Genomic DNA, 19,159 nt, shown 5'->3' with positions numbered 1-19,159 from the left:
GGATGGTCGCTATTTGCAGAGTTCTCTTGATGTTGGCCATGAACCTCTCAACCATTCCATTGGCCTGAGGCCATCGCGGGGTTATCTTCCTATGGTGGAAGCCCATATACTTCGCGAAGTTTTCGAAGTCTGTGCTCATGAATGGCGCTCCGTTGTCAGATTTGATGATCCTGGGTATTCCATATGTGGACAGCATGCGATCTAGTGCCGGGATGACGCTCGTTGCTGCTGTGCTATCAACGATCTGTGCGTCCGGGAATCGTGAGTGTTCATCTATTAGCACTAACACATATGTGCCATTTCTTAGGGGTCCAAAGAAGTCCACCGCCAGTTCTTCCCATACCTTTTTCGGTAGTGGCGACATGTGGAGTGGGTTTGGGTGCGGGGGCGGTGCTACCTGTGCGCACGTTGTGCATTGACCTATGATTTCCTCAACCATCGAGTCCAGTTTGGGGAACCACACTTTTTCCCTCAGTAGTCTCTTGGTGGCCACCACTCCCCGGTGGCTTTCGTGTGCTACTTGGATCGTTCTGGTGCGTAGCGATTTCGGAAGGAGTACTTTGCACCCTTTGAGTATTACTTGATCGTCGACGATGGAAAGTTCGTCCCGGACATGGTCTATTAGTTTGACGTCTGCTCGGACCTCTTCCGACTCGTGCTGCGCCTGTTGACGCATGTGCGCCCTTCTGTCTGCTTGTATGCAGTGTCGCACGATGCATAGAGCCGGATCTTGTTCCGAGTGTGCAATGATGTCTGCCCAACTGACTGGTAGTGGTTGTAGATGATGCACTACGTAATTGAGATATTCGTCAGCAATGGATGGGAGTGGTGTGGCCGGGCCGATCGGGTGACGTGATAGATAGTCCGCGGGATTGTCTTCTTTTCCCGGCCTGTGCTTGATAACGAATTTGTAATCCTGCAGTCTTAGGCCCCATCTGGCTATTCTGGGCGGCATCCGTGATTTGGGGTCTCCATATATTGTGATCAGTGCCTGGTGGTCGGTGATGATGGTGAACTCCTTGCCATATACGAACAGATGAAAATACTCGCATGCCCATACCACCGCTAGGCTCTCCTTTTCCGCTTGTGAGTAGGCTTGTTCTGTCGGGGTTAAGCTCCTACTGGCGTATGCGACCACGAATATGTTTGTCGGTTCCAGCGGGTCAACTTGCGTTAGTATGGCGCCCAGACCCACGGGGCTGGCGTCCACTATCACTTCGGTGTGTCTTTTGGCGTCGTAGTACGCCATGTCCTCGGCTTTGGAGATGGCATCACGGATCGCCTCGAATGCCTTTTGACAGTCCGTGGACCAGGTGTATGGTTGATCCTTGCGCGTTAGGAGGCGCAGCGGGTTACTGATGGTTGCGTAGTCCTTTAGGTATCTGGAGCAGTAGCTGGCCAGTCCTAAGAAAGATCGAAGTTCCGTCGTGTTCGTTGGGGGAGTAGCTGAGTTGAGTGCCGCCACTTTCTCCGGGTCTGGTCGCATCCCTTTGTCGGAAAATATGTGGCCGAAAAATCGTAGAGAGCCTTTCCCGAACTCGCATTTGGTTTTGTTGAGCGTTAGTCCTGCCTCTTGCAGTGCAGCGCACACTCTGTGGAGAGCAGTGTCGTGCTCTTCCTGTGTCTTTCCAAAAACGAGGACGTCGTCAGAGTAGTTCAGGCAGTTGGGCACGTGCCTGATGACTCTGTGTATTTCCTCCTGGAATATTTCTGCGGCGGAGGATATCCCGAAGCTAAGTCTCTTATATTGAAATAAACCCAGGTGTGTAACAAATGTCGTGATGTACCTGGATTCGGGCTCAATCTCTATCTGATGATAGCCTTTGGTGAGGTCTAGTTTCGAGAAGACCTGGGCCCCGTGGAGCAGGTGTATCATGTCCGTAATTCTGGGAGCCTGGTGTCTTTCCCTTTCGATGGCCACGTTGGCCCTCCTCATGTCGACACACAGGCGTATGGATCCGTCCGGTGATTTCTTGGGGACGGGGACGATGGGGGATACCCATGGAGTGGGTCCTGAGACTGGTTCAATCACGTTGAGTTTAATCAGTTTGTCCAGCTCCTCCTCGACCTGGTGTTGTATGTTTATCGGAATGCCCCTGTAGTGTTGGGCTACGGGCGGTATCTTCGGGTTTATGTGCAACTGTACCTTGCGATGCTTTAGTTTTCCTAGGCCTTTGAATAGGTTGGGGAATGTTTGCTCGATGGCATCCGGTCTGGCAAGGTATTTATGGGCCATTAACTGATATAGGATATGCACTAAACCCATCTCAACGGCAGTCTTGAAACTGAGAATGCACCCGCTATTGGCTTCCGTCTTCAAGATGTGTAGCGTGATTTTTGCGGCGTGCGATTTGTGCACGCACCATGCTGATATGGTTCCTTTGCATGGCAGCGGGGCCGTGGCACCGTAGGGGTATATGTCCACTGTCGCCTTTCGGATTTTTGGGGGGCTGGGGAGCGAGTTGTACGCCTGTTCACTTATGATATTAACAATTGCCCCCGTGTCTATGAGGAATTCTAACGGTGTGTTGTTTACTTGAAGCTGGAGCGTTGGGCTGTGCTGGGTGGCTGTGGCGTTGTTGAGAGCCCACACATATCCTTTTTTCCGTTGATCATCCTCTGATGATTGGGATTCACTGCCTGATGGGGATCTCATCTCGATGTACCGGACGAACCGTCTTCTTTGCGATCGCCTCGATCCGTCCGGGGGCCTTCTGTCGTCTCTGGTGTATGCGCTCCTTCGTGGTTTTTCTTCTCTCCTGGGTCCTGGCTGGTCTTCCTCACCTCTGCCTGCTGGTGGGCTGTGTCGCGAGCTTCTCCTTCTCTCTAGGTGTCTCGTTTTGCTGGGTCCCTGCCCCGGTGGATTTTTGCATACGGCTCTGTAGTGGTCCATTCCGCCACATGCGGCGCACTTTTGTCCCAGTGCAGGGCAGTCTCCCGCGTGCGGATACTCGAATCCGCATCTGTAGCACGTGGCGTCCGTTCCTTTCCCACTCTGTGGGGGGGCCGTGTATAGTTTATTGATGGACTCAGCGGTCGGTGGCCGGTGTTGAATAGTGACCTTGCCTAGACTGTCGAGTTGCGACTCCACTGCTGCTTCCATCCTGGCAAGTGCAAGGATTTCCTCCAGGGACCTTTGTTTCTGGAGCAGCTGTTTCCTGAATGGCTGTGAGATGCAGCCTGCTATAACTTGAGATCTTAACGCCTCATCATTAGAGTACTTGTGGAACTCACAGTACTTTACCTTGATGCGTAGGCGCATCACGAAATTGTCGAGGGATTCCCCTTTCTCCTGTCGCGTGGTGTGAAAGACGTGGCGCTCGTAGTCAATGTTCGTATGGGACGTGAAGTATTCCGATAATTTTCCATGTAGTTCCGCATAGGTGACGGTGTCTACGTTCATCAGTTCGCCTGCGATGTCCCTGACAGCGGGGCCTACTGTCATGAAGAGGGTGTTTTTCAGCATTGCGTTGTCTGTCAGCCCTATTGCCCCAGTGTAGAATTTGAAATCCCTGAGCCATATGACCCATCTGGGTCCTAGGTTAGAAGTGTCTCGCACATCAAATGGGCCCGGTAGTGGTAGGTTATGGGCAGCCGTACCTGAAGTCGGTGCCTGTTGATTTCCATTGTTCGCTGCTCCCGAACCATCTGACGAGGAGGCTACGGGACTTGCTGGGCCTGACATGGTCGCTGTGACGGTCGCGCCGTGTGGCAATGTGCCGCCTCTTTTCTGGCTGTAGCTTGCCCTTGTGATCCTCACGGGCTGGTGCGTGCCGGCGGTGCCTTGTGGCGATGGGTATCCTCTTTGCCAGCTCTGGCGTGGCTGGTGCGTGTGCCGGCCTTGTTGGTGCCGAGTTCAGAAAGAAAAAATGTTTTTTTTTTTTTTCTTGAGGCCCCCCTCTGGGCCTCCCGCCGATCGCGTGTGGAAGTGGGGGAGGGGGGGCGGGACCCTGGCGACTTGCCTCCGGGCCTGCGCGTGCTTTTGCAGGCGCCTCCGCACCCGCTCCCTCGCGGCTCCTAATGCTGCGGCCGCCCGTGCCTGCGGCCTCGCAGCTGGCAATGGGAGGTGCGGCGACGCGCCACGCCGCTCGACTGCGGACCTCCGCGGAGCTTCTATGGCATTGCGCCGATGCGCCTCACCCGCCCTCCAGCGGGTTCGCGAGATCCTCGTCGCCAGTTGTGGGGTTTTACGCGGGTCCCCTAACCGCGTAATAAGGCAAGCGGGAGCCGGGGAGTCGTGCGACCTTTTTATTTTATCTTCAACCGGAACTGCCCTTTTTTGTCCCGCCCCCTCCCTAGCCCAACGTCACTTCCCTATCCGGGAACTGAGACCGCAACGGCGGTCTGCCCACATAACGATGTGGGCGGGCTGCATAGCCCTGCTTAACGATCCGACACCCGTCTCGTTGGAGCGCTGCGTAGATCGGAGGCCCAAACCCCCCAAGCATCCCCCCCCCAACAAGTTAAGGAATCCCCTGACTGCCACAAGTCTCCTAAAGCTGTGAGTTTGCAGGTGTGAGTGGCAGCACCGGCGCGTTCTGAGGGTGCGGCCGCACAGGGACGCCCTCTGGTGACGCAAACAAAGGGCGATTTGCCTCCAGCTCACTGTCATGCAAACTCAAGCATCGGACCGATACTTGAGTTTGCATGACAGTGAGCTGGAGGCAAAGCGCCCTTTATTTGCTATTGGTTCGGTTGGTGCGGTGCCAGTGCCTATGAAGAATCGCCCGCGCCTGGCACGGCCCTTAAATGCAATACAAGAACAGGGGGCTCCGTTACTGTGTTTGTTCGTGTCAATTTGTGATCTTGCAATGTGTTTAAGGGCAGGGGCCAGCGAGGGACAGGAAGTGCGCCCCCAACGCCGGGTGCGCACAGAAAAATCTTGCACAGGGCGCGCACAGAAAAATCTTGCACAGGGCGCTGGCAGACCTGGGTCCGGCACTGGCGAGCGGCGATATGCAACGACTTCACAAACTGCATCTGAAAGGTGTCCTTTGCTCACCAACACAGCCCAAACTCAAACATTGAAACAATGTCTGATGCTTTGCACACATTTTACTGTCGGTGTGACTGTTCTGACGGAGGACATGAGCAGCCTCCCAAGGGTGCATTGCATGCTCCGAAGGAATGCACGATTCAATTCCTATGGGCCATAGTCGCACTTGATGAATTCTGCTACATTACATTATTAATTGGTGGTCATTCCTATGTTCTCAAAAAAAATGCACTTGCTTTTCATGCAAAGCAGCCAGCATCCTATATTTGAGCCATCCACATTTGTTGACCCCTAGCTCCGCCCCTTGGTCCCGCCCGCACCACTGACACATTGCTGCCCACTGCATGCACGGCAATGAAGGGGGGAGAGGGGATTGAGATGCCCCCCCCACTACATTCTGTCCATTTCCAGCACTGCATGTCTGGCAATATGAGTTCGGCTTTTTGGAGAAGCAGGCAGTGTGAGCTGAATCTGTACTTGACACAAAGAAAGGTGAGAACATTATTTGCCCAGGAGCACAGACTTTGGTCTCAAATTTAGCTTTTCTGTTTAAACAACATGCAACTCGGGCACTTGCACACGATCTATCTAGTTGTAGTTGGTAGAAGTATTGTTTGCCACCGTACCTTTTGCGAGCTTCGGTTTGAAAACTCCATCTGACTTTGAAATGCAGTGCAAAACATTTTGATATTCTGCCAACTGAAGTAAACTGTTGTGTTTATGGCAGTTTCTCGACTGCTTTTATTTTGGTCTGGTGTATGTTTAGCCATATTGTCCAAAATATTAATATGCTTTTCATCCAGAGCTACAAATGAGGGTTATTTTGACTGTCAAAAGCAATGCAGCTCCAAGCAACGCTTAGGATTTCAAGCTGCATACCTACAGAATGTCTCCTTCTGTGCCGCAGTCTTTGGGGATGTCGGGGCATGGACTGGGCCCACGGAGGACGGGGCGAAGTGCCTCTACTTCTGGAACGCCTTCTAGTGCATTTGAGTAGCCAGGAGGCAGTGACGTTAAGGAGTTTCAAATGTCTTCATGTGCTAGCAAAATCAGCAGGCTTCGAGACCTAAACAAATCGGAGGGCGGGGGGGGGGGGCACTCTTTGATATTCATACAGGAAGTGAACACTACTTAATTGCCATCTGCACGTTTAAGTCAATTGCCCTTCTTTGTCGCGGTTTATTATAAGGTCGTCGGGGATCTTCTTCCCCTACAATGAATGTGGCGCATTATAAAAACACTTTTATTTCTATGATTCAGTTCCTTTTTGATGAGGCCTCCAACCCATCTCGCACACAACCCCAACAGATACCCGGTGCCAGGATGGACTAGGAACCTATCTATACCGCCATACAGGGGATTTTTCAATGGGACAATAACTAAAATGCACAGGCAAATGGGGGATTTGTCAATGGGTAAAAACCTAAGACAATGTTGAAAGAATACAGAGCATACACAATCCATGGCTTGGGGTATTTCTACTTACAGGAGGGGTCTGGACTGGGCATAAGAGAGCGTCGGGGCACACTGCTGGGACAGCCAAAGGGGTCAGTCAAAGGTCTCCTCTCCTTTCTCCAAGGTCCCAATCAGTCTGTCTCTTGGGTCGATTGCAAGGTTAGGCCTCTCTCTGCTGGGAGGTTCACGCCAGATTTCGGCAGCAGGTCACCTCATGGAATTAGTGGAAGAACTCCAGCTCTGAGGCAAGCTGACTTAGTGCAAATGACAACAGTAACTTGTCATAATTCCCGCAGACGGGATTGGTTAATGCTCACTACCCCACTCCCTCCTGTGTCCTGATAGGACAAGGGGATGTGGAAGTGCTTTGGGATACTAGGGATACTAATTCCCGCAGACGGGATTGGTTAATGCTCACTACCCCACTCCCTCCTGTGTCCTGATAGGACAAGGGGATGTGGAAGTGCTTTGGGATACTAGGGGAGGAGAGCACTTAATAATCTCCCTTCGAAAGGAAGGCTCGGTATGCTTTGGGAACTTGAAAATCTGACCACATAAATACCTTTTAATCTCCAAGTTTTGACATATATGAATACATTTTTGAAAACTGCATTTTACAGCGAATCACATGAGACTACTCTGTTGTCTGTACGTCCTTCCTGTGCAGAGATAGTTTTTCTCTCCATTTTCTCTGGAACTATATTGGTGAGAAACATGGCATTTTATGGGCGTCATATGAATCATACTTGGCACACCCGCTCCCTCCTTTCTGTCGCTCTCTGGCCGGCCTTTCTCAGCCCTCTTCCTGCTCCCACCTGTGAGGCTAAAAATCTTGGGGTCCTCTTCGACTCCACACTCTCCTTCTCTCCTCACATCTCTGTCTCTAAGAAGTCACACTACCAGCTGCACCTCCTCAGAGGTATTCTTCCTTTCCTTCCCCCAGAAGCTCACTCTCTCCAGAGCTCTGGTTCTCTCTAGGCTGGATTACTGCAACAGCCTCTTTCTAATTCTTCGTGCCTCTACTCTCCACCCTCTGTAACTCATCCAAAACAGAACTGCAAAACTTGTCCTTGGCCTCAAGCCCAGGGATCGTATCCCTCCAGGACTGAAATCTCTGCACTGGCTTCCAGTGGCGGTAAGGATTAAGTTCAAAACCCTCTGCATTGTCTACAAGGCCTTCTGGGGCCTCGGGCTTCAATACCTTCAACTCTCTCTTCATAAATATCTTCCTTCTCAAGCTCTTCGCTCATCCACCTCCAAATCTCTCAGGGCCAGTCGCTTCTCCAAGCAACAAGTTGGTGGTAGATCTTTCTTCGGCTGGGGTCACCCTTTGGAATAGCCTCCCTGCCTCTCTGAAAATCAAGGAAAACCATCTCTGGTTCCGGAAGCACCTCAAGACCTTCCTTGTTGCTTCTGCTTTCTCTCCTCCTCTCCCCTGCTGAACTCCTGGCTGAAACTGCACTGGTCACCTGGCAACCTTCTGTCTTGGGCCCAGGTTCCCTCCTACCCAGTTGCACATATGCACTGTCCCCCTGGCAACCCTTGCACTCTGGGGCTGTTTCTGTATCCCTACAGCCCCCTACCAGCACTTGACACCTGATGTCTGTACTTACCCTTTCGTCTAGCCTTCATATTTAAGAGCTTGCTTAACCTCAGAGCTGCCAATAGTCTGCGGCTGCCATCAACGGAATTACTGTCTATCAAATTGCCCATCTCACCCAATCACACAGCCACTGTACATCTCATTTACAGGCCCCCGGGCCCTACCTCTTCATTCGCTGAGGACATCAAGGGTGATATCAATCTAGGCTACCAGGATATGAATGACGCCAAAGCCATTGACCTAGAAAGAATCCTAGCCGACTTCGGTCTCACCCAACATGTCATTGAGCCCACCCACATCAAGGGTCGCACTCTTGACTGGGTCTCTGACATGAACTGTGCACTCAATGTCACCTCCGTGTCGCCTTGCGCATGTTCTGATCACCACAAAATATAATTCTTCATTAATTCCAGTCCACCCACAGATAAACTCAACCTTGCCCCTTCCACTTCCACACGCAACAAAAAGGATATTACGGTTGAGAAATTACTCCCACTTATCCTTCCTTTTTTGAACTCTGCGTCCACCACCTGCTCGGACCCCACAGTGCTAGTATACACTTACAACCGCGCCATGCTAAAAGCCCTCAACACCATTGCCCTCCTCAAACTGTGTAAACAAAAACGGCGGCTCCTCCTTAATTCTTGGTTTACCCCGCACTTAAGCGATCTGCGCAAAGAAAAAAGAAAAGCTGAGGCTCATTGGAAAAGCTCACCTTCACTAGTCAACAAAAACATCCTTACTGTAGCTTCCCTCACCTACAAAGAAACTATTCTAGCTGCAAAAAAGGAAGTTTATAACAAAAGGATCATTCAAGCCCAATCAAATACCAAGGAACCCTTTAAGAACCTTAAGGAACTGGAGTCTCCTGTCACCCCTCTTGTTACATGTACCCCAGACACTGAATGGTGCTCTAATATTCAAAAGGCAATGCTTGACAAAATTGCCATGCTCCAAGACAAAATTAATTCTAAAAAAAGCCACCTCTGATTCAACGGGTAACCCTCCGTCTTACAAAACACCTACTCCTAAACACTCCTTCAAACCCTTCAGCTTCTTGCCCCTCACCATCAAGGATGTCAAAAATATCATAAAGCTTAAGCCTTCCAATTGCCAAGGTGAATCCTGCCCTGCACCGATCATCAAGGAAGCTGCACGTGACCTCGCCCCATTTATTACCTCTTTCATTAATGCCTCCTTCAAATCGGGCACTGTACCTGACAACCTTAAGGATGCTTGGGTCATCCCTTTAATCAAAAAACCGAACCTCAATCCCAGTAACCCCTCTAACTACAGGCCCATTACCACGGTGCCTTACCTTCTCAAAATTCTGGATCGCGCAGCCGATTTCCAAATCCAGGATTATCTCGAAACCAACAATCTATTAGGGCTTAGACAATCTGGCTTCCATCCCAGACATGGTACAGAGACAGCCTTGATTGATTTAAAAACCCAAAGCGAGGAACTGAAAGACAAGGGCAAACTGGCGCTCCTGCTCCTCCTTGATCTTTCAGCAGCCTTTGATCTGATTGATCACCAAATCCTCTGCCACCACCTCAAAATTGCGGCCCACTTCTCTGATGCAGCCGCATCTTGGATCAGCTCTTTTCTGGCAAACAGAACAATGAGGGTCTTCTCTCACATAGCCGCAGCTGATCCTGCCCACGTCCCGTGCGGAGTTCCACAAGGTTTGTGTGTATCTCCCACACTCTATAACGTGTTTACTAAACCGCTCTTTGATATACTTGACTATCTGGGTGTCTCCTACACTAATTATGCAGATGACACCCAGATACTCATCCCTATCACTGGCGATTATGTAACAGATGCGAAAGCACTCAATGCAGTCTACACTGTCATCCAGGCCTGGGTGTCACATCATGGGCTTTGCCTCAATGATGAAAAGACGGAATTAGTCATTCTTGGCTCACAATACAAACTTACTAAACTTGACCCCAAATACAAGTCCTTCATCATTGACGGAAACAATATCAAAGTCTCCAATGTCACAAAAACACTTGGAATATACCTAGACTCCACTCTATCCCTCAATCGACAAACCAACGCAGTTGTCTCAGCATCATCCTATACCTGTAAATTGATCACAGCATGTCACCCATTTTTGACAGCGGAGAACTGTCTTATTCTCGCCAGAACCCTCATGTCCAAAATCGATTACTACAACGCCCTCTACCTAGGGACTAGCCAAAGAAACATTGATAAACTTCAGGTCACACAGAACAACGCCATAAGGGCAGCTCTCAACGTTCCCAGGCATTCCCACATCTCTATCACTCACCGCATATCCTTCAAAGCACTTATGCTAACACACAAGGCCCAGAACAACGCAGCCCCGGCTTACCTATCCTCGCGCTTCATACAACATTCTGCAACTAGACCACTAAGATCGTCTCAGGCTCACACCCTGACTGTTCCTAGTTTCAAGCTACAGACAGCCGGTGGTACGAGCTTCCCAGTCCTTGCGGCTAAGCTCTAGAATACCCTACCTAATGCTCTCAAAAGTACCTCACATCCACTCCTTCAAAGCTAAAACCAAACGGTGGCTACATGAACAGGATGCCCTAGACTCCTCTATAATCCTTACATCCGTTAACCACTTTACTATTTGCTCATTGTACATAGACTGTTTTTACTATATACCTAGATTTGGTCCTCTCCGGTTTATTCGATGCTCTGAACTTTATGTAAATATATGTATACTGTATCTATTTTCTGTATCTTGTAACTGCTTCGTAAACATGCTCCCAGATGCCCTGGGGCGAGGCGCGCAATACAAATAAACAAATACAATACAAATACCTGCCACCAGCTGGCTGCACTTCTTATTTATTGTTCTTATTTTTTTGTTTTTATTTATTTACTGTTTTTCCTACGTACTGCACTTCCGCTCCCCCTTTCCCCTCGCACTCCCCCACCAATCCCTTGCACTTTCGCAATCTCAATGTCACCTGGCATAGTAAGATCGTTGTCTCTGTCTTGCCTCTTCTCCCCTCCCTTGCCTCGTCGCGCCTTGATACACTTGTGTATAGGCGCGTTATAAATGCCATATCAGATCATATCATGCTTTATCAATTTTTCGCATCGCTGCACAAGGAGGGCCACATCACATTTTCACGAATAACTTTAGTTGTGTTTATCCCACCAAAATCGTTTCAGCATGTTCAGAAGGGTTTCATCTCACCTTTACTAAAATCCTTGAATGATTGTTGTATGATGTGCATTGTCTATTTTGCACGATAAAAATAATTTCTCCCATTTTAATCAATGTGCAGCCTCCTTACTCCTTTGATTAGACCCCCACCTTTTTTAAAGTATCACTCTTCTGATCCAGCATATGATGCACGCAGAGGGGTCTGTGTTTAGATTAGCCTACCCATTCCAAGGGATAATGACTAAGCTAATGCACTTTTATGGGGTTTGTGACCCAGAGGTCACAAGGGCTGGAGAACAGACCCAATCTTATCTGGTCCACCCCGTGTCTCCCATCTAAGAGCATCTAATTTCTTGTATTTTTAAGGAATAGCACTGACAATAAAAGCAGCCAGGCTAAATCTCCATGGCAACCAAGGGAGGCCCAATAGTTTAATTGCACATCTGAAGAAATGGCCAGCAGCTCTGGGCCATCCAGAGGACAGCCTGTAAGCTTGCGCATACATGGTATTTTTTTTAAATTACATTAAGGCACACAATTTGCAAAGTATGCATGCGAGTTTCTTAAACATTGTTCATGGGGATAAGCTTATGATAGGCAGGAACCCTATTCACTTTTTGAAAGTCTGACGAGAATTTTGCTGAACATATTAGTTTATAGTGAAACATTAAGTGACTTGCATTTGTTTATTTCACAGTAAAAGTGTTTGTTTCACTGCCATGGCTTGAAACTCAATCTTGGCATTTTCATTTAAGATTCTGCGCACTACTGTTCCTGGAAATATCAGGGCAGCTCTCAATCGATGTATTAACACATTATGTCCATGTGTGTTTTTGTTCCTTCATGAAAGGCAGCTTGCATATTTTAGCATCTGGGTGTTTTAAGGCCTCCTTTCTCGCCTTTTTGCTTTGGTTCCATAGGCCATATGTTTGACATAATTTCTGCGTTGGCCTTTTATTTAGGGACATGTCCACCAATGACTCTGGACTTTTGATTCATGGCATCCGGGGCTATTTCACCCCACATCTTAACAGAAGAAAACACAGAAATGAACATTGGCCTTTCAAAAAACTAATCCTCACCCCTCGCTTGAAAAAGAACCAAAGAGAGAAGATACTTTTCAATCCAACAATCTATGTTGACATATTCACCACAAAGTAAAATTCCAAATACCTTCTTTGACGCTTTGGTCCAGCGGTTGTCTGCCCTGGAAATGTAATGGCCTGGACTCGTATGACACTGACGGAACACTTCATCAAACGCTATTTTACATTTTTTAATCCTGACCTCCAAAAACACCCAAAGAGGAGGGTGGCAGCATGACCCTGTAGAAAAAGTGGCCATTCACTGTCCACCCACGTGTACCCTGTAATTGTGCCTTGAAAATCAGTATAGGTCCAGGGAAAACAAGCTCTCCCTTCCCGCAGACCCGGCTAATCATGATGGATACACCTGCTGGCATCCCCAGCTAAGGGTCATGATGGGCACGCCCTCCTGCCTTCACAGCTAATGATCCTGATGGGCACGCCCTCCTGCCTTCACAGCTAATGATCCTGATGGGCACACCCACCTGCGTCCCTGGTTAATGATCCTGATGGACCCACCTTTCCCCATACCAGGTAATGATCCTGATGGGCACTCCCCCCTGTGTCCCCAGCGAATTATCCTGATGGGCACACCCACCTGCGTCCCTGGTTAATGATCCTGATGGACCCGCCCTTCCCCATACCCAGGTAATGATCATGATGGACACGCCCTCCCTTGTCCCCGACTAATGATCCTCATGGACACGCCCCCCTGCATCCCCTGCTAATGATCATGATGGAAATGCCCCCCTGCATCTCCAGCTAATAATGATGATGGACTCGCCCACCAGCATCCCCACCACAGCTAATGATCATGATGGGGATGCCCTATTGCATCCCCACCGCAGCGAATGAGCATGCCCTCCCGCGTCCCTAGCTAATGATCATGATTGGCACGCCCACCTGCATCCCCAGCTAATGATGAAGATTGGCACTACGCAGTCCTGGCTAATGATCATGATGGACTTGCCCTACCACAGCTCCGACTAATGATCATGATTACGCACCCTCCCGCAGCCCCAGCTAAAGATCCTGATGGGCAAGCCCTCCTGCGTCCACAACTAATTATCCTGATGGGCACGCCCACCTGCGTCCCAGCTAATGATCCTGCTGGGCACACCCACCTGCGTCCCCGGCTAATGATCCTAATGGGCACGCCCACACGCATCCCCGGCTAATGATCATGATGGACACGCCCACCCACATCCCCAGCTAATGATCATGGTGGTCACGCCCTCCTGCATCTCCAACTAATCATGGACACGCCTTCCCCATCCCCAGCTAATTAGCATGATGGACACACCCTCCCGGCTATTGATCTTGATGGACATGCCCTCCCGCGTCCCTGGCCAATGATCATGATGGACTCTCCCTCCCGCATCTCCGGCTAATGATCATGATGGACACAACCCCCCCATGCATCCCCAGCTAATCACCATGGACGCGCCCGCCTGCATCCACACCACAGCTAATGATCATGATGGGCACGCCCTCCCGCATCCACAGCTAATCATGATGGACGTGACCTCCCACATCCCTGTCTAATGATCATAATGGACCCTTCCTCACAGGTCCCCGGCTAATGATCATGATGGCCCAGCCCTCCCACGTCCTCAGCTAATCATGATGGACACACCCTCCCGCATCCCCAGCTTTAGATCATTATAGGTACACCCTCCTGTGTCCCCAGCTGATCATGATGGGCATGCCCTCCCGCATCCCCAGCTAATTATGACTGGCACGCCCACCCGCGTCCCCAGCTAATCGTGATGGGCACGCCCACCTGCGTCCCCAGCTAATCGTGATGGGCACGCCCACCTGCATCCCCAGCTAATCGTGATGAGCACACCCACCCGCATCCCCAGGTAATCATGATGAGCACACCCACCCGCATCCCCAGGTAATCATGAAGATGATCACGCCCTCCCGCATCACCACCACTGCTGATGATCCTGATGGAAACGCCCTCCCGTGTCCCCGGCTAATGATCACGATGTTCCACGCTTTGTTACACGGCATACGCCAGCCAGGGAACTCCTTCCCCTACAATTAATGTGGTGCACAATAAAACGCTTTTTACTTTTAGTATACTACAGATTCTTTTTGAGTAGGCCTCCAACCCGTCTCGCACCCAACCTCCACCAGCACCCACTGTCACAATGGACTAGGAACCAGGCCAGTATATGAATAAGATATTTTATTAATTCATTCTTCAATGTAAATGAAGATAATCAAAATACAACAACCACCAAAATTGTGGCAACATAAATGCAATATCCTATCTAGAGCATCCAGGTTGAAATACACTGTTACTCGCTTTTGTTTTAATGACCAAACAGGCAAATAATTCCACACAAAGTGATGGTTAACTACTCCCCCCCCCCTGCAACACTCACCCCAAACATCAATTGGACCTGATTCATTTGAATGGAAGGCAGTGGCAAGGAGAAGGAATATAGGAGGAAAATCGGTTTTGGGATGAAGCCCACCACCACAATATGGGAATCCAGAAAAGAAAGGGAAAATCCATTTTTGGACCAAAATAGAAGAATGGGGTTTTTATTATTTCTCACTATTGCTAGGGGACAGGATAGAAGAAATTCATGCTGCTCACCTTTAGGAGACAGGCAAAGTTTTAGAGCATACTAATCAGCACACCAGGGATAATAGAAATAGAGTAGGAAAATCGTTTTTTGGGTGAAGCAAATGCAAAGGGAAAATACAGTGGCGAAATGGAAATTTGTTTACACTGAGGCTTATAATGACACAGGGACAAATTCGTTTTTTCAGCTCACAAGGGGATTAGTTATTTTGGGCAACACTTTAATGACTATAACAATTGACAAAAACACTGGGAAAAAGGTTGTTGGTTTCAAACGCTAATTAGTCTGATCCTGTGAAATTCAATGGAGGAATTAATTGATTTACTTATAAAAAATACTTTGGATTTACAGAGACCAATGAGGGGTTTTTCAATGGGTATATGCTAACATAGACAGGCAAACAAGAGATTCTATGGGGAGATGGCTGAACTACATGGCCAATTGGGGTTTTCGATAGGGAAATATTGGATGCTCTGCTGCAAAATTGAAGGGCTTATGCAATTTAGGGATGGGGTTATTGCTACTTACATAGCACACCTTTGTTTATGATTCAGGAAAGCCAGCTGCATCTCAGGATACTCTGGAAAGAAAGGGCAAGGGGTCTGGTCACTCCACTCTCAAGGATGGTGAGTTTCAGCAGCCTTCTCTCTGTCGTCCTTTATCTGTCTTCCCTGGTTTTTGTGTCTGTCCTGAGTCCTAGTACAGTCCCCCTTATATAGCAGAAATGACATCACTAATTTTACAATCGAGGGGAAGTACCCTGCCATAATCCCTTACGCTAGGATTGGACAGTTACCCTCTCTCCCTCTTCCCCGAGTCAGGATTGGTTTAGGGGTTTTGGTGCAACATCGTTTTTTTCCCATTTTTCACCATCCTTTGTCTCCTTTCAACTGTTTGGCAAAAACTAGTTATGTATCATAACTTCATAATTGTACTAGCAACTGCCATATGAAACATTTATTCTATTTTAGCTGATCATGGGGAATTGGATAAGCCAAATTCGTACGATGTAGCATGGCCATGTGTCACATTTTTTTCATTTTCATAAAATGTAGAACAGTTATTTATTAACTTATTTATTATTACATTTGTAAGGCGCACCTAACCCTTGGGCATCTGAATATTATAAATATGTAAGTTATCAAGCATATTCCTGATTTCATTTTCCACCAACTCTCAGATTTGTCACATGTTCAGATCAGCCAGAAGCGTAGTCTAACAGGCCATTACGGTTCCCCGAGTCACAGTTAGATGCATTTTATACCCCCAAAACCGCCTGGAAATTACATGAAAAATGGAATAATAACTAAATTAATCCTCAGTCCGATTTCTGTGCAAAATGCCTTAAAATAATTAGTCTTTTATATTAATGATTGTTTTTGTCAGCAAATGGGATGGGCACTTCATCCCCCACAGCCATCTTTTCCCCTGTCTCAGCCTGTGACCAGAGATTTTTTTGAGTCTCCTTTGAAGTTATTGTGGGCTCTTGATGAGGGTGCAACAACGATTCACACCTTTTAGTCATGCTTCAGCCACGGATGGCTTTCTTTTGAAGTCTTTGCTTTTGCCAGTAAGTCTGTAGAATAGGGAATGTTGCCACCTTCAGCAGCTCATTTTATTGCAGGGTTATTAGATGGGAGGTGTGACATCTATCTGGAGTGAGGCTTTTCATTTTGAAGTTTTTGCACCCAGCCAGTACAGGTTTTTCCAGATGTAATTGTCTCCAACTGTTAATGGGGTTTTGTGGGTGAAAGTATATACATTGCCAACCCACACATCCTGTTCTACTTTCCTGACATTTTTCTGTGAGCAATGATATCTTTTTCCATTGTGGCTTTTTAAAGCTGTCTTTATTTTGCAAACACATGTTCAGACCGTTTTTGCTTCCACTGTTTCAAAATCCTGTTTTCCATGTCACAGGATTCTTTGATTCCTCCTTCTTTTGTGAATTGAACCGCTGCTTGTCCATGGATAATGACAGGTAGGCCCCTTTCTCCATGGTTCTTTAATTTTACAAGAGCAACAAAAGAAAGTCGGCAGTTTTTGTTGCAGTGTTAAAATTCCTGCCGTTCATGTGACAGGAAAAGCAAAAGTCAGGCCGTTTTTGGCAGCAGTATTTAAATGGCTGCTATTCATGTATAAGGGACTTCCGTTTGGGGCCTTTAAATGCACCCCACAGTTTGGGTCATTTTCCCCCAACTGTGGGGTGCAATTAAAGGCCCCAAACACGTCATTTCCCCCCTTGTCCCTCTTCATCTGCATGTTTGGCTTTCAACTATAGTGGGTTTTATAAAGATGACTTGAAAGGTGCACACATATAATAGTGAATAGTAAAAGTACTCGTGCTCTTCTTGTTCAACATATTTCTATAAATATGTATTTGTTTGATAATCCCAGAGTCCCAGCTCCTCACACTGGTGACCTGCTGTATGATTCTAAGCTACTGACCGGTACAGCGCCTATTTGGGGACATCCTCGATTCTCTCCTCGCAGCTTCGTCTGGCTTCTCGGTTCTCATCGCTCACCATCCTTCTTCGCAAGGAATGAGGATGAGTAAGAAAATGGGAATAAGATTAAAGACTGAGTGAGGAGGATGCTTTTAAGGTTGTCCTAAAATCACCACAGTATCGGACATCCTCCACTCACCCTTCAGTGTTCCTACTACAGAGCAGCCCTCCCCTCGCCCTTCAGTGTCCCTACTAATAAGCAGCCTCCTCTCGCCCTTCAGCATCCCTACTAATGAGCAGCCTCCTCTTGCCCTTAAGTGTCCCTACTAATGAGCAGCTCTCCCCTCACCCTTCAGTTCAGTGTCCCTACTAATAAGCAGCCTCCTCTCGCCCTTCAGGGTCCCTACTAATAAGCAACCTCCTCTCGCCCTTCAGTGTCCCTACTAATGAGCAGCCTCCTCTTGCCCTTAAGTGTCCCTACTAATGAGCAGCTCTCCCCTCACCCTTCAGTTCAGTGTCCCTACTAATAAGCAGCCTCCTCTGGCCCTTCAGGGTCCCTACTAATAAGCAGCCTCCTCTCGCCCTTCAGTGTCCCTACTAATGAGCAGCCTCCTCTTGCCCTTCAGCATCCCTACTAATGAGCAGCCTCCTCTAGCCCTACTGCGTCCCTACTAAGGAGCAGCCTCCCCTCGCCCTTCAGTGTCCCTACTAATGAGCAGCCTCCTATTGCCCTGCAGTGTCCCTACTAGTCAGCAGCCTCCTCGCCCTTCAGTGTCCCTACTAATGAGCAGCCTCCTATTGCCCTGCAGTGTCCCTACTAATCAGCAGCCTCCTCTGGCCCTTCAGTGCCCCTACTAATGAGCAGCCTCCCCTCGCCCTTCAGTACCCCTACTAATGAGCAGCCTCCTCTCGCCCTTCAGTGTCCCTACTAATGAGCAGCCTCCTCTCGCCCTTCAGTGTTCCTACTAATGAGCAGCCTCCTCTCGCCCTTCAGTGTCCCTACTAATGAGCAGCCTCCTCTCGCCCTTAAGTGCCCCTACTAATGAGCAGCCTCCTCTCGCCCTTAAGTGCCCCTACTAATGAGCAGCCTCCTGTAGCCCTTCAGCATCCCTACTAAGGAGCAGCCTCCTCTCGCCCTTCAGTGCCCCTACTAATGAGCATCCTCCTCTAGCCCTACTGCATCCCTACTAAGGAGCAGACTCCTCTGGCCCTTCAGTGCCCCTACTAATGAGCAGCCCTCCCCTCGCCCTACAGTGTCCCTACTAAGGAGCAGCCTCCTCTGGCCCTCCAGTGTCCCTACTAAGGAGCAGCCTCCTCTGGCCCTCCAGTGTCCCTACTAATGAGCAGCCTCCTATTGCCCTGCAGTGTCCCTACTAGTCAGCAGCCTCCTCGCCCTCCAGTGTCCCTACTAATGAGCAGCCTCCTCTGGCCCTGCAGTGTTCCTACTAATGAGCAGCCTCCTCTCGCCCTTCAGTGCCCCTACTAATGAGCAGCCTCCTCTGGCCCTTCAGTGTTCCTACTAATAAGCAGCCTCCTATTGCCCTGCAGTGTCCCTACTAATGAGCAGCCTCCTCTGGCCCTTCAGTGCCCCTACTAATGAGCAGCCTCCTCTCGCCCTTCAGTGTCCCTACTAATGAGCAGCCTCCTCTCGCCCTTCAGTGTCCCTACTAATGAGCAGCCTCCTCTAGCCCCTTCAGTGTCCCTACTAATGAGCAGCCTCCTCTAGCCCTGCAGTGTCCCTACTACAGAGCAGCCCTCCTCTCGCCCTTCAGTGCCCCTACTAATGAGCAGCCTCCTC

General features: G+C 49.0%; 1 protein-coding gene across 4 annotated transcripts in view; it reads left to right on the top strand.

Annotated features, from left to right (window-relative positions):
- Positions 1-19,159, top strand: part of PLD2 (phospholipase D2) — a 730,967-nt gene that overhangs the window by 210,695 nt on the left and 501,113 nt on the right. The window contains exon 3 of one of the 4 annotated variants that reach the window (XM_069644080.1): positions 15,469-15,540. The exons of 2 other annotated variants lie outside the window; for them this stretch is intronic. The gene's annotated coding sequence lies outside the window, so the exon portion shown is untranslated. Of the gene's footprint in view, positions 1-15,468; positions 15,541-16,876; positions 16,896-19,159 lie in introns of those variants that run through there. One more of the 4 variants, XM_069644089.1, reaches the window with a different exon arrangement.

This window comes from Ambystoma mexicanum, chromosome 1p (genome assembly GCF_040938575.1).
Source record: "Ambystoma mexicanum isolate Mex_15411 chromosome 1p, UKY_AmexF1_1, whole genome shotgun sequence".
In the NCBI taxonomy this organism is placed as follows: domain Eukaryota; kingdom Metazoa; phylum Chordata; class Amphibia; order Caudata; family Ambystomatidae; genus Ambystoma; species Ambystoma mexicanum.
Note: the sequence above shows the minus strand (reverse complement) of the source record. Positions and strands in the feature narration are given on the sequence as shown.